Below are 12,394 nucleotides of genomic sequence, written 5' to 3' on the forward strand. Positions count from 1 at the left end.
TATAAATACATAAAATAGTATATATATAGATAAATATACACATGCTATTATTTTTATATATATAGATAGATTGTATGTCCATAAAGTGATGCTAGGTGCAGGAGTATTTGTACATAATATCTAATATGTCTGGACATAATGTCTGATCAGCCAATCACGTGGCAGCAACTCAATACATAAAAGCATGCAGACATGGTCAAGAGATTCAGTTGTGGTTCAGACCAAACATCAGAATGGGGAAGAAATGTGATCTAAGTGACTTAGACTGCGGAATGATTGTTGGTGCCAGATGGGGTGATTTGAGTATCTCAGGAACTGCTGATCTCCTGGGATTTTCACCCATAACAGTCTCTAGAGTTTACAGAGAGTGGTGCAAAAAAATGAAAGAAAAAACATCCAGTGAATGGCAGTTCTGTGGGCAAAAACGCCTTGTTAATCACAGAGGTCAGAGGAGAACGGCCAGACTAGTTCAAGCTGACAGGAAGACGACAGTGGACTTTGAACTTTGATTTTGGTTGAAGTTGTCAACACGCCTTCTAAGCCTCCGCATCTTACAGCAGGAGGCAGTGGGTGCATGGGAACATCACCCGCCGGAGATCCTTGACCAAGTTGCGGCTGGAACCATGTCACCAAGCCTTCAATATCAGGACGCCCACTGAATGCTTCATGTCACGTTGACAGTTGGCTGAACCTGGTATGATAAGCTGGAGCAAGGCAAGAGTAATAATAATGTCCAGGCAAGAAAGGCCTTTGGAGAGTATAGTTTCCCTTGGTATAGCAGGGGGACCGGAGCCATTTCATTTATTATCAAAGTATGTATGCAGAATACAACTCTGAGATTCGTCTTCTCCAGATAGCCATGAAACAAAGAAAACCATGGTAGTTGTTCAAAGAAAATTATCAACCCCCCCCGCACACAAAAAAAAACAAATATCCCAAATGCCAAACCCCCAACCCCCTCCCTCACCAAAAAACCAACAGATCCCTCCACACAGAAAATGCCAACAGGGATATCAAATCCCCAACCCCAGATTGGCATAGAGAGACAGGATAAGAGCGTAGCAGAAGTATGTAAACCACTCACACCTCAAACTACCCATCCCTTGACAGCACGTAGCTGCCATTGGCTTTTAACTCCTCTGCTGGGAATGGCTCCGGTAGCGGAGTGGAGATGTCTCTCTACCGTAAGAACATGTAAGGTGCTCCTTCCCTCTGCTAGCCTACAGGTCACCCGAGGGCAAGGTCTAGCACCTGCTTAGCCCCCGATCAGGGTCACGTGAAGCCATGGGAGCAGGTGGTGGATGGTTGTATGAGCAGCCGGTGCAGATCACAAGTCCTGGTTATGTGACCACTGACACCAGACAATCTCTGAAGAGTATTGATAATGACTGGGGTCACCCGTCTTGTAAAGACACTGCCCAGAAGAAGGCAATGGCAAACCACTTCTGTAGAAAAATATGCCAAGAACGACCATGGTGATGGAAAGACCACGATCGCCCACGTCATACGACACGACACAGAACGAGCACCGTTTACCAAGTGGTGGCAAGTAAAAAGAAAGTGAGATTGAGGAATGAGTGTGAGCTTCTGGAGTCCAGTTCATCAGTGATGACACAAGCACCAGCCTACCGTGCCAGTGGAGAAGCCACATACACACAGAAAGGACCATTGTTACCGCGTGCACGGCTGTGCTGTTATTCCCCTTCGAATGGAATGCGTAAGTGGTGTGTAAATGTGCTGAAACACCAAGTTCAAGGTTACTGTGCTGTTGATCTTTCGGTGAATGCTATTTAAATATTACTGGATGTCGTTGATCCAAAAGGAGAAGTGAGACAGGATAGCAGAAATGCTCATTGGAAACCTCTGCAGATGAAAGATGAACTGTACTTGTCGCTTGTAGACTGAAACGTGCAGTGAAAGGCATTGTTTTGCATCAGCGAGGATTTTCCTGGGGACAGCCTGCAAGTGTGGCCACGCTTCCAGCGCCAACGTAGCGTGCCCACGACTCGCTAGCCCTAACCCGCACGTCTTTGGAATGTGGGAGGAAACCGGAGCACCCGGAGGAAGCTCATGAGGTCACAGGCAGTGTCGGGAGACGAGCTCTGATTGGTGATCGCTAGCGCTGTAAAACGATGCAATAACCACTACGCTAATGGGCTCTCACGACCAGACAATGTAACAGTTTCTTCCCCCAAGCTATCAGACCCCTCAATACCCAGAGCCTGGACTGACACCAACTTACTGCCCTCCACTGTGCCTATTATCTTGTTTGTTATTTATTGTAATGCCTACACTGTTTTGTGCACTTTATGCCATCCTGGGTAGGTCTGTAGTCTAGTGTAGTTTTTTTTTGTGTTATTTTTACGTAGTTCAGTGTCGTTTTTGTACTGTTTCATGTAGCACCATGGTCCTGAAAAACATTGTCTCGTTTTTACTGTGTACTGTACCAAGCAGTTATGGTCGAAATGACAATAAAAAGTGACTTGACTTGACTAATGTGCCACACTACTTCCTTTCGTCTACAAAGATTGGAAATTCAAGTGGAGGTACTTCACTGAGACTTTCTAGAAAGATCCCAGTTCTTTTCTGGGCTGAGTCTGGCATTTTTGCGGTGTGAACCGAAGTCTCTAAGGCGCAGGGTGATTGTGCCGCAGTGTGTACAGGCCGAATTCGAGGTGGCAGGGTCTGAGCTGGAGAGTGGGCAATGAGCCAATGTAAAGCCATTGCTGAAACGGACTCGGAGGCAATTCGATGCGGCAGAACCGAGGCGGGGCGAACGGAGGTGAAGAAGAGCCAAGGTGGAACCTGGGCCCAAGAGCGAGGGAAGGCCTGAGGTTTGATCAATTTAAGCACTAAGCCGAATTGGAGAAGTTGGGTACAGGCCGAATCACGGAGCCCAGGCCCGAGCGTGTACCAGAGTGGCAAGGCCCTGGACAGAAAGCAAGGAACTACATGCTTTAAGTGCCGGGCCAGATTGAAATGCTTAGGGTGTCCGGGCTGGAGGCGAGGAGGAGCCGGTTCAATGCCTGCTCCTCAAGTTTTACTCAGCTCTGCACTGAACTGAGGTTGTGGTCTGCAAGAAACGGGCTTCTGAGTTGGCTGCGCTGATGCTTGGCTGTGGACTCAGTATCACGAGCTTCATTTCTGAATGCTATCTGCTTACTCTTATTGTTTGCACAATTTGTCTTTTTTTTCTCTCTCTGTACGTTGGGTGTTCGATGGTCTTTTATTTTAATGGGTTCTATTGGGTTTCTTTGTTCTGTGACTGCCTGTAGGGAGATGAATCTCAAGGTTGTATAAAGTATACATGCTTTATTAATAAACATACTTCGAAATTTGAACATTGAACTTAGAGTCTGTGGTGGTTATAGAGACACTGAGCAACATAGCATATATACAGGCCCTTCGGCCCAACCACAGTGTAAGACCCAATTTCCTACATTCAGCCCATACTCCTCCAAGCCAAGTTGCTCCAAGTACCTACTCAAATACTTCTTACAATTTATTATACGACCTGCCCCAACCACCTGCTCTGGCAATTTGTTCCACATTCCATGAGCAAGAAAACATTGGCCCTCAGGTCCTTTTTAAATCTTTCCCCTCTTACCCCTATGCCCCATAGTTTTGGACAGTACTACCCCAGGGAAAAGACTGTTATCATCCACCTTATCTATGATCCTCAAAATTTCAAACCCTTCTATAAACACCTCATTCCCCAACATTTTAAGCTGGCCAACCTCTCCCTAGAGCTTAAGCCCACTAGCCTGGCAACATCCATTTGGTCTCACTCAGAGCAGCAGTGGGGACAGACTAAACAATTAGCCCTTTTTTTAGGTTCCTAGGGATGAATTTAGTGACAGAGGGAGGTGTTGAGGAACAGGTTAGGGTTTAGGAATGGTGATGTGAGGGATTAAGGCTGGCATCTAACCACTCTGTGTTCAAAGGTCAGCAGTGTGGATGTGGTTGGTTGTTGGCGGATCAGTGAGGAGCGAGGGCCGGGGACACCCTAGGTATGCAAGTCACGAGACCAGGGTTCCAGGTCTAGTGTTTGGGGTCACATCATCAAAGAGTCTGGAGCTCAAGACCTGGAGTCTGGGTCCTCATTTGTCGTCACTGGCAATTCCCAAAGGTCAAAGCCCAAAGGTCATTCAGAAATCCAGATCAAAGCCCAAAGTCGTTTGGAACCCAGATGTCAAGGCCTGTTGGTTGGATTCCCGAGTCCGCGAGTCCATTAGGGAAGTCAGAAGACCAAAGTCTGCGATTCCTGGAGATGGAGGGCCGTGTATATGCATGGGTGGGTGGGAGGAATGGGGCTTGTTTCGCTGTTGTTGCTTTGTCAATTGGTATGTTCTGTGTTGTTCTATTGAGCATGTGATAATAGTATTGAATGCTGAACTGTCGTCAATAAAGAGCATCCTGATGTTTGCAAATTTGCTGTACAGATGTTCCAGAATTGAGTGAAGAGTGAATGAGATGGCATCTGCTGTGAACCTGTTGTGACGGTGGGGAAATTGGATCCGATCCAAGTCACTTCTCAGGCAGGAGTTGATTGGTTTCATGATCAGCCTCTCAAAGCACTTCATACAGTGGTTGTAAGTGCTACTGGACAATAGTCACTGAGGCAGGTCATCACGTTCTTCTTAGGCACCGGTATAATCGAAGCCTGCTTGAAGTAGGTGCGACCCTCAGTCTGCCAAAGCGGGAGTTTAAAGATCTCGGTGATTGGCTAGGTACTCCTTCTTGGCTGGATGTTTTTGTGGGTTCACCCTCCCGAAGGCTGCTCTGACATCGGCCTCAGAGACTGAAATCACTGGATCATCGGGGGCCCTGGGAGATTGTGATGGTTCCTCCATAGAAAACATCAAGCTCATCTGAAAACGAAGCCCTGTTGTTGCCATCTTACTTTATAGGAGGTGACGGCATTCTCGCCATGACAGAGCTGTTGAGCATCCTTCATTGATTCAAGTTTATTCTGGAATTGCCACTTCGTCCACGAGATGGCTCTCTGGAGATTCTGCCTGGACCTCTTGTAACTTTTTTTGGTCGCCAGACCCAAATGCCTCTGATCTGACCCTCAGCAGATTTACAGGTCTCACGGTTCATCCAGGGCTTCTGGGTGGGGAAGACTCTGATTGATTTTGCGGGGATACACTCTTCTACAACTGTTTTTATAAAGTCCATGACAACTGTGGTGTATTCATTCAGATTCTCTGTAGTGGTTATAGTCACTATTATCAAGGAGAAGGTCCTTATGAGCTGAAAGGTGTGAAGGTAGATAAGTCACCTGGACCAGACGGACTACCTCCCGGGGGTCTGAAGGAGGCAGCTGAAGAGATTGTGAAAGCTCTAGTGGTGATCTTCATGAATTATTAGTGTCAGGACAGGTTCGAGAGGATTAGAAAATGACTAATGTCACTCCACTCTTTAAGAAGGGAGGCAGAAGACAGTAAATTATAGGTCAGTTACCCTGACTTCTGTGGTTGGGAAAATGCTGGAGTCCATTATTAAGGATGAAGCTTTGGGGTACTCGGAAGCACGTGATAAAATAGGCTGAAGTCTGCATGGTTTCCTTAAGGGGAGATATTGCTTGAAAAATCTGTTGAAATTCTTTGAGAAAGACCACAAGCAGTCGGTGGGTGTTATTTACTTGGATTTTCAGAATCCTTGGACGAGGTGCTGCACATGAGGGTGCTAAATAAGAGCCCATGGTTTTACAGGCAAGGAAGTAGCATGGAGAGGAGACTGGAAGACTGGCAAAAGGCAAAGAGGACCTATTCCGATTGGTTGGCGGTGACTACTGATGTTCCACAGGTATGGGTGTTGGGTCTGCTCCTTTTCACACTGTATGCCAGTGATCAGGGCATTAATGTTGCTGGCTTTGTAGCCAAGTTTGTGGATGATACAAAGATAGGTGGAGGGAAGGTAGAGTTCTGGAAGCAGGGAAGCGGGACAGATCAAGAGATTGGGCAAAGAAATGGCCGATGGAAAACAGCATAGGGAAGTGCATGGTCACGCACTTAGAACGGTAGAAGGAATCAGGATGTGGACCATTTTCTAAATGGGAAGTGAATTCAGAAATCAGAGGAGCCCAAGTGCAGGGTTCCCTAAAGGCTTACTTGCAGGTTGAGTCGGTAGTAAGGAAGGCAAATGTAACGTTAGCATTCATTCAGAGAACTGGACTAAAATATAAAAGGATGTAATATCAAGACTTTATGAAGATTTGGTCAGATCATATATGGAGTATTGTGAGCAGTTTTGGGCCCTATAACAGACTACACCAGAAAATCCACGTAACATTTGGCAATCCCCAATCCAGAGTCCGGAGAGGCTGCTGCATGTTAATATCGCGCTACTGTCTAGCGCGTTCCCGGAAAGGAGCTCCAAATCCACCAGACAAAAACAAGACCAAAAACTAAAGCTACAAGACCTGCACAAAACCACATAATTACAACATATAGTTACAACAGTGCAAACAATAGCATAATTGATAAAAAACAGACTATGGGCACAGTAAAAACAGTCCAAGATGTTAAAGGACTGTAAGTTCAAAAGAAATCACCACAGTTTCCACAAGTCCCCAGGGTCCCGACAGACTCACCATCCCACGCCAGTGGCAGACGGGAGTACCCCCGCTATGGACTTCCAAGGCGCCGCCCGACTCAGCCTCGCAGACACAGCACACACCGAAAGCGACCTGAGTCCGTCGAACCTCCGAGCCGATGACCATCCCCTCCGGCACAGCTTCTCCGAGCACCATCCTCCACCGAGCGTATTAAGATGGCCCCGCCAAAGGCCATCGGCAACGCGACCCCGAGGACTGGGGGCCTGTTCTTCCCAGCAGAGTCCTGGACCTCACAACAGCAGCAGCAACGAGGGAGTGTTTGATGGCTCTAGGCCTGTACTCACTGAATTTTAGAGGGAAGAAAGGGTGTGATCTCACTGAAACCTATTGAATATTGAAAGGCCTACATTCGATGGCCACTTTATTAGATACGGCAGTACACCTGCCCGTTAATCAAATATCTAATCAGTCAATCATGTGGCAGCAACTCATTCCATAAAAGTATTCAGACGTGGTCAAAAGGTTCAGCTTTTGTTCGGACCACACATCAGAAAGGGGAAGAAATGCGACCTAGGTGGCTTTGACCGTGGAATGATTGTTGGTGCCAGACGGGGTGGTTCGAGAAACTGATCTCCTGGGATTTTCACACACAGCGGTCTTTAGAGTTTACAGAGAATGGTGTGGAAAAACAAACACTCAGTGATTGGAAGTTCTGAGGGAGCTAACACCTTGTTAATGAGGGAGGTCAGAGGAGAATGGCCAGACTGGTTCAAGCTGACAGGAAGGTGACGGTAACTCAAATAACCACACATTACAACAGTGGTGTGCAGAAGAGCATCTCTGAACACACAACATGTTAAATCTTGAAGTGGATGGGCTACAGCAGCAGAAGATAACAAACATACACTCTGTGGCTACTTTATTATATAGAGTAGACATTGAGAGGTCGTTTCGTATAGAGTGGGAGGTTAGGACCAGAAGGCACAGCCTCAGAATGTGCCTTTAGAACACAGATGAGGAGGAATTTCTTTAGCCGAAGGGTGGTGAATCTGTGAAATTCATTGCCACAGAGAGCTGTGGAGGCCAAGTCACGGGGTACATTTGATAGGCTCTTCAGAGGGTGTCAAAGGTTACTGAGGAGAAAACAAAAAAAACACCATACGATATAGGAGCAGAATGAGGCCATTTGGCCCATCAAGCCTGCTCTGCCATTTCATCACGGCAGATCCTCTTTCCCTCTCAGCCCCAATCCCCTGACTTTTCCCCATATCACTTCACGCCCTGACTAATCTAGAATCTATCAACCTCTGCACTAAATATACCCAATGACTTTGCCTCCACAGCTGCTTGTGGCAACAAATTCCACAGATTCACCACACCCTGGCTAAAGAAATTCCTCTTCATCTCTGTTCTAAAAGAACGTCCCTCTATTCTGAGGCTGTGTCCTCTGGTCTTAAACTCCCCACCATAGGAAACATCCTCTCCACATCCACTCCATTGAGGCCTTTTAACATTCGATAGGTTTCAATGAGGTCACCCCTCATTCTTCTGAGTTCCAGTGAGTGGAGGCCCACAGCCATCAAACGCTCCTCGTGTGATAAGTCTTTCAATCCTCGAATCAGTTTTGTCAATTTCCTTTGAACCCTCTCCAATGTCATCATTGGAACACCCTGGTTTCCTCGGCTGCATAAGTCTAGGGAAGACAATCTCTGGCCCGCCAAACTTGTGAGAGTGAGGCACGGGCCCACCCTGAACCCCCTGTTTGTGTGGATGCTGTGTAATTCACTACCCTGTTACAAGTTAATTTCACGAAATAGCCGACAGTAAACTGCACACGATTAAAGGAATTATATTTTTACATTTTTTTTTCATACACATTTATTCTGTAACTATTTGAAAACAATAAAAAAAGTTTTTTAAAAAAAGGAATTATATTTTTGAATCTTAACTGAAGGGTTAGTAAAGAATAGCAAAAAGAAAAGGTCCCATTCTAATTAAACAGTGGAATGTGCACAAGTTGGAACTCATCTTGAACTTCTCGGTCACTCACCCGCTGGGCCCTCGGTCAACGTGAAAGCACACACCGCCTTCCGAACATCGCTCGCAATCCATCTCGAACAAACGGGTCTCCCACCGATCGTATGCTACAACTGGTTCCCCCCCCCCAGCATCTTCCCTCTCCATCTTCTCCAGAACAAAAGCCCAGGACCAACCTCTATCCCTCACCAAGGAAACCTCCCGCTAATTGGATGACACACATTCCTCAGCATCCCTGAATTTCCCAGCATTCTTCGGCAATAACCCAAACAAGCTGAGAGCAGAACAAGGAGCCCTCGCGGAACTGGTGGATGAAATACCTACAGCATAACAGTAAAGATATGAACCAGGGCATTACACTTAGAAAAGGGGCCCAAGACTGCTCACAATACTCCAGGTGAGGCCTCACCAGTGCTTTAGAAAGCCTCAACATCACATCCATGATTTTATATTCCAGTCCTCTGGAATACTCAAAAGAGAATGGAGTTGAGAGGGATTATAAAATCAGACATGATGGAATGGCAGAGTAGACTCACTGGGCTGAATGGTCTAATTCTGTTCCTATTTCTTATTGTCAAAGATAAACCAATTAGCAACTGTAGTACCCATCTTCCTTCCTGCAAAAAAGGGAAGAACTTTCACACTGAGTAACTTTCTCGTGACAGGTACACAACGATCAGAATGATAATAGTGAAATCAAAACCAATCCCGCCTTTCAGATCCTGCGGCACGCAGAAGAATCTGCGGCTTTACTTTTCATTTTCTCTGGGCACATCGGCCATCGGAGAAAGGTCAGCAACATCAGGAAGGGTCACACCTACCCACCACTCTCATCAGGGGGGTGACTACGTAGCCTCTGCGCCGGGACCAGCAGACTCAAAGAGCAGTTACTTTCCCCGAGCAGTAAGGCTGATCAACACCTCCACACACCCACAAGGCCACACCACCACCACTATTTTATCATTTCCTGTCAGAGCCTGACACTTCCAGGCATACAATCAATCTATGTAGATGAGTTACTCCATGTAATAAAGTTTATTGTATGTTTTTAAATATTATTCTGTTCTTAGTAACACGCAGAAAATGCTGGAGGAACTCTGTAGGTCCGGTAGCATCTATGGAAAAGAGTAGACAGTCGACGTTTCAGGTGAGACCCTTCTTCAGGACTCAAGAAGCATTGTCGATTTATTCCAGGGACGCTGTCTGGCCTGCTGAGTTCCTCCAGCATTTTGTGTGTGTTACTCTGACCATAGACACTGTCTGACCTGCTGAGTTCCTCCAGCATTTTGTGTGTGTTACTCTGACCATAGACACTGTCTGACCTGCTGAGTTCCTCCAGCATTTTGTGTGTGTTACTCTGACCATAGACACTGTCTGACCTGCTGAGTTCCTCCAGCATTTTGTGTGTGTTACTCTGTCCATAGACACTGTCTGACCTGCTGAGTTCCTCCAGCATTTTGTGTGTGTTGCTCCGGGTTTCCAGCGTCTGCTGGCTTTGTGGTGTTGTGTTCTTTATCCATCTTGTGTATTTTTTTGTGCTGTATCAGATCTGGGCAACTAGATTTTTGCTGGCGGGGGAAGGGGAGGATTGTTTGCTGCCACTTACGTGTGGGAAGGAGGGGAGATGGGGGGGGCTCTGGGGGTCTAACATTTAACTGTCATTCGTTCTTTGGGGGCACTCCTCTGTTTTCATGGATGTTTGCGAAGAAAAAGCATTTCAGGATGTATATTGTATACATTTCTCTTACATTAAATGTACCTTTGAAACTATTATTTTGTTCTCCTTTACACGTGGACCGGAAATGATATCAAACAATCTTGAACTGAATTGAAGAGTGATATGAAATATGAGATATTTTCTAACCGTGAACAAAACCATTCCTACGTCACCTGGATTAACATTTCACTTGTCAGCTCCTGACTCACCCCTCCCTCTCATCCCTCTACACTCTCAGGTCTGAAGCAAGTCTTTACAAGCTACTGATGATGCCTCACTTGGAGTATTGTGAGAAATTTTGGACCCTTATCTAAGAAAGGATGTGCTGACATTGGAGAGGGTTCAGAGGAGACTCACGAGAACGATTCCGGGATTGATGACTCTGGGCCTGTACTCATTGGACTTCAGATGAAAGAGGGGGGATCTCATTGAAACCTATTGAATGTTGAAAGGCCCCCATAGAGTGGATGTGGAGGGGATGTTTCCTATGGTGGGGGAGTCTAGGATCAGAGGACACAGATACAGTGGATGTGGAGAGGATGTTTCCTATAGTGGGGGAGTCTAGGACCAGAGGACACAGATAGAGTGGATGTGGAGGGGATGTTTCCTATGGTGGGAGAGTCTAAGACCAGAGGACAAAGCTTCAGAATAGAGGAATTTTAGAACGGAGATGAGGAGGAATTTCTTTAGCCAGAGCGGTGAACCTGTGGAATGTTTTTTTTCCAGTCCTGATGAAGGGTCTCGGACTGAAACGTCGACTGAACTCTTTTCCAGAGATGCTGCTTGGCCTGCCGAGTTCCTTCACCATTTTGTGTGTGTTGCTTTGATTTCCAGCATCTGTAGATTTTCCCTTGTTTCTAATCTGTAGAATTTGTTGCCTCAGGCAGCTGTGGAGGCCAAGTCATTGGGTACATTTAAGGCAGAAGTTGATAGATTCTTGATTAGTCAGGGCATGAAGGGCTTTGGGGAGAAGGCAGGAGATTGGGGCTGAGAGGGAAATTGACCAGCCATGATGAAACAGTGAAGCAGATGTGATGGGCCAAATTCCTAATTCTGCTCTTACAGTGCTTATAAAAAGTACCCATCCCCCGTGGAAGTTTTCACGTTTTATTGTTTTACAGCATTTAATCACAGTGGATTTAATTTGGCTTTTTCAGACACTGATCAACAGAAAAAGACTCTTTCATGTCAAAATGAAAACAGATCTCTACAAAGTGATCTGGGGCTGTGGGCTGGGGGGGGAAATGCTTTTTACGGGCACTGAATATCTTATGGTCTTATGAACCAGGGTCTCAGACCGTAAATGTTGACAATCCCCTTGCCTCAATAGATGCTGCATATGATCTGCTGAGTTCCTCCAGCCACTTGTTCCTGCAAATGTGACAAGCTGTTTTAAATAGTCTATATTCTTCAGGAGTCAAAATGGTTGATGTGACACGTCTAGTGTGGTAGCGTAGTGGGGAGTGCTTGTTGCTCTCACTTTCAGCTTCCGCCACTGGCTAGCAGTCTTGTGAAAAGGAGAGCTGAATGTGTAAGTCTCTCCCTGCCAGTACACAGTCTCTCGGACAGTAAGCCTCACGTAGTGCCTCGCTGGTGACTCACGGAAACTGAACTCCTTTCGGACTCAGGCTGAACTACAGAGGATGGGAAGGAGATCTGGCCCCTGCACACAAAAAACGCAGGCCCACCGGTGTGCGGACACACCCTGTGCTCATGAACCAGATCCCCAGCTATAGGTAAATAGCCCTACTGCCTTGTGGGAAACCTCGGGAGAGACAAAGGGTACGGGCGGCTGGACGCCATTGAATGTTCTTCCGGCAGCTCCTGCAGCCAAGCTGGTGTCAAACGTATGGCTTCATAAGCTTTCCTTTGGACTACACTGGTGAGGCCGAGAGGGGGATCTTGAAGACTGGGCATCTCTGGGTCTCCACACCTTCTGCCCAGGCTTATGATGATGACCATCATCACTCATTATCCTTTCAGACAGACAGATACCAACGAACCATATTCCTCAGAATTAACACTTAGAAAAGGGGCCCAAGACTGTTCACAATACTCCAGGTGAGGCCTCACCAGTG

The sequence above is a fragment of the Hemitrygon akajei genome, chromosome 1 (assembly GCF_048418815.1).
Source record: "Hemitrygon akajei chromosome 1, sHemAka1.3, whole genome shotgun sequence".
NCBI classification, from domain to species: Eukaryota; Metazoa; Chordata; class Chondrichthyes; order Myliobatiformes; family Dasyatidae; genus Hemitrygon; species Hemitrygon akajei.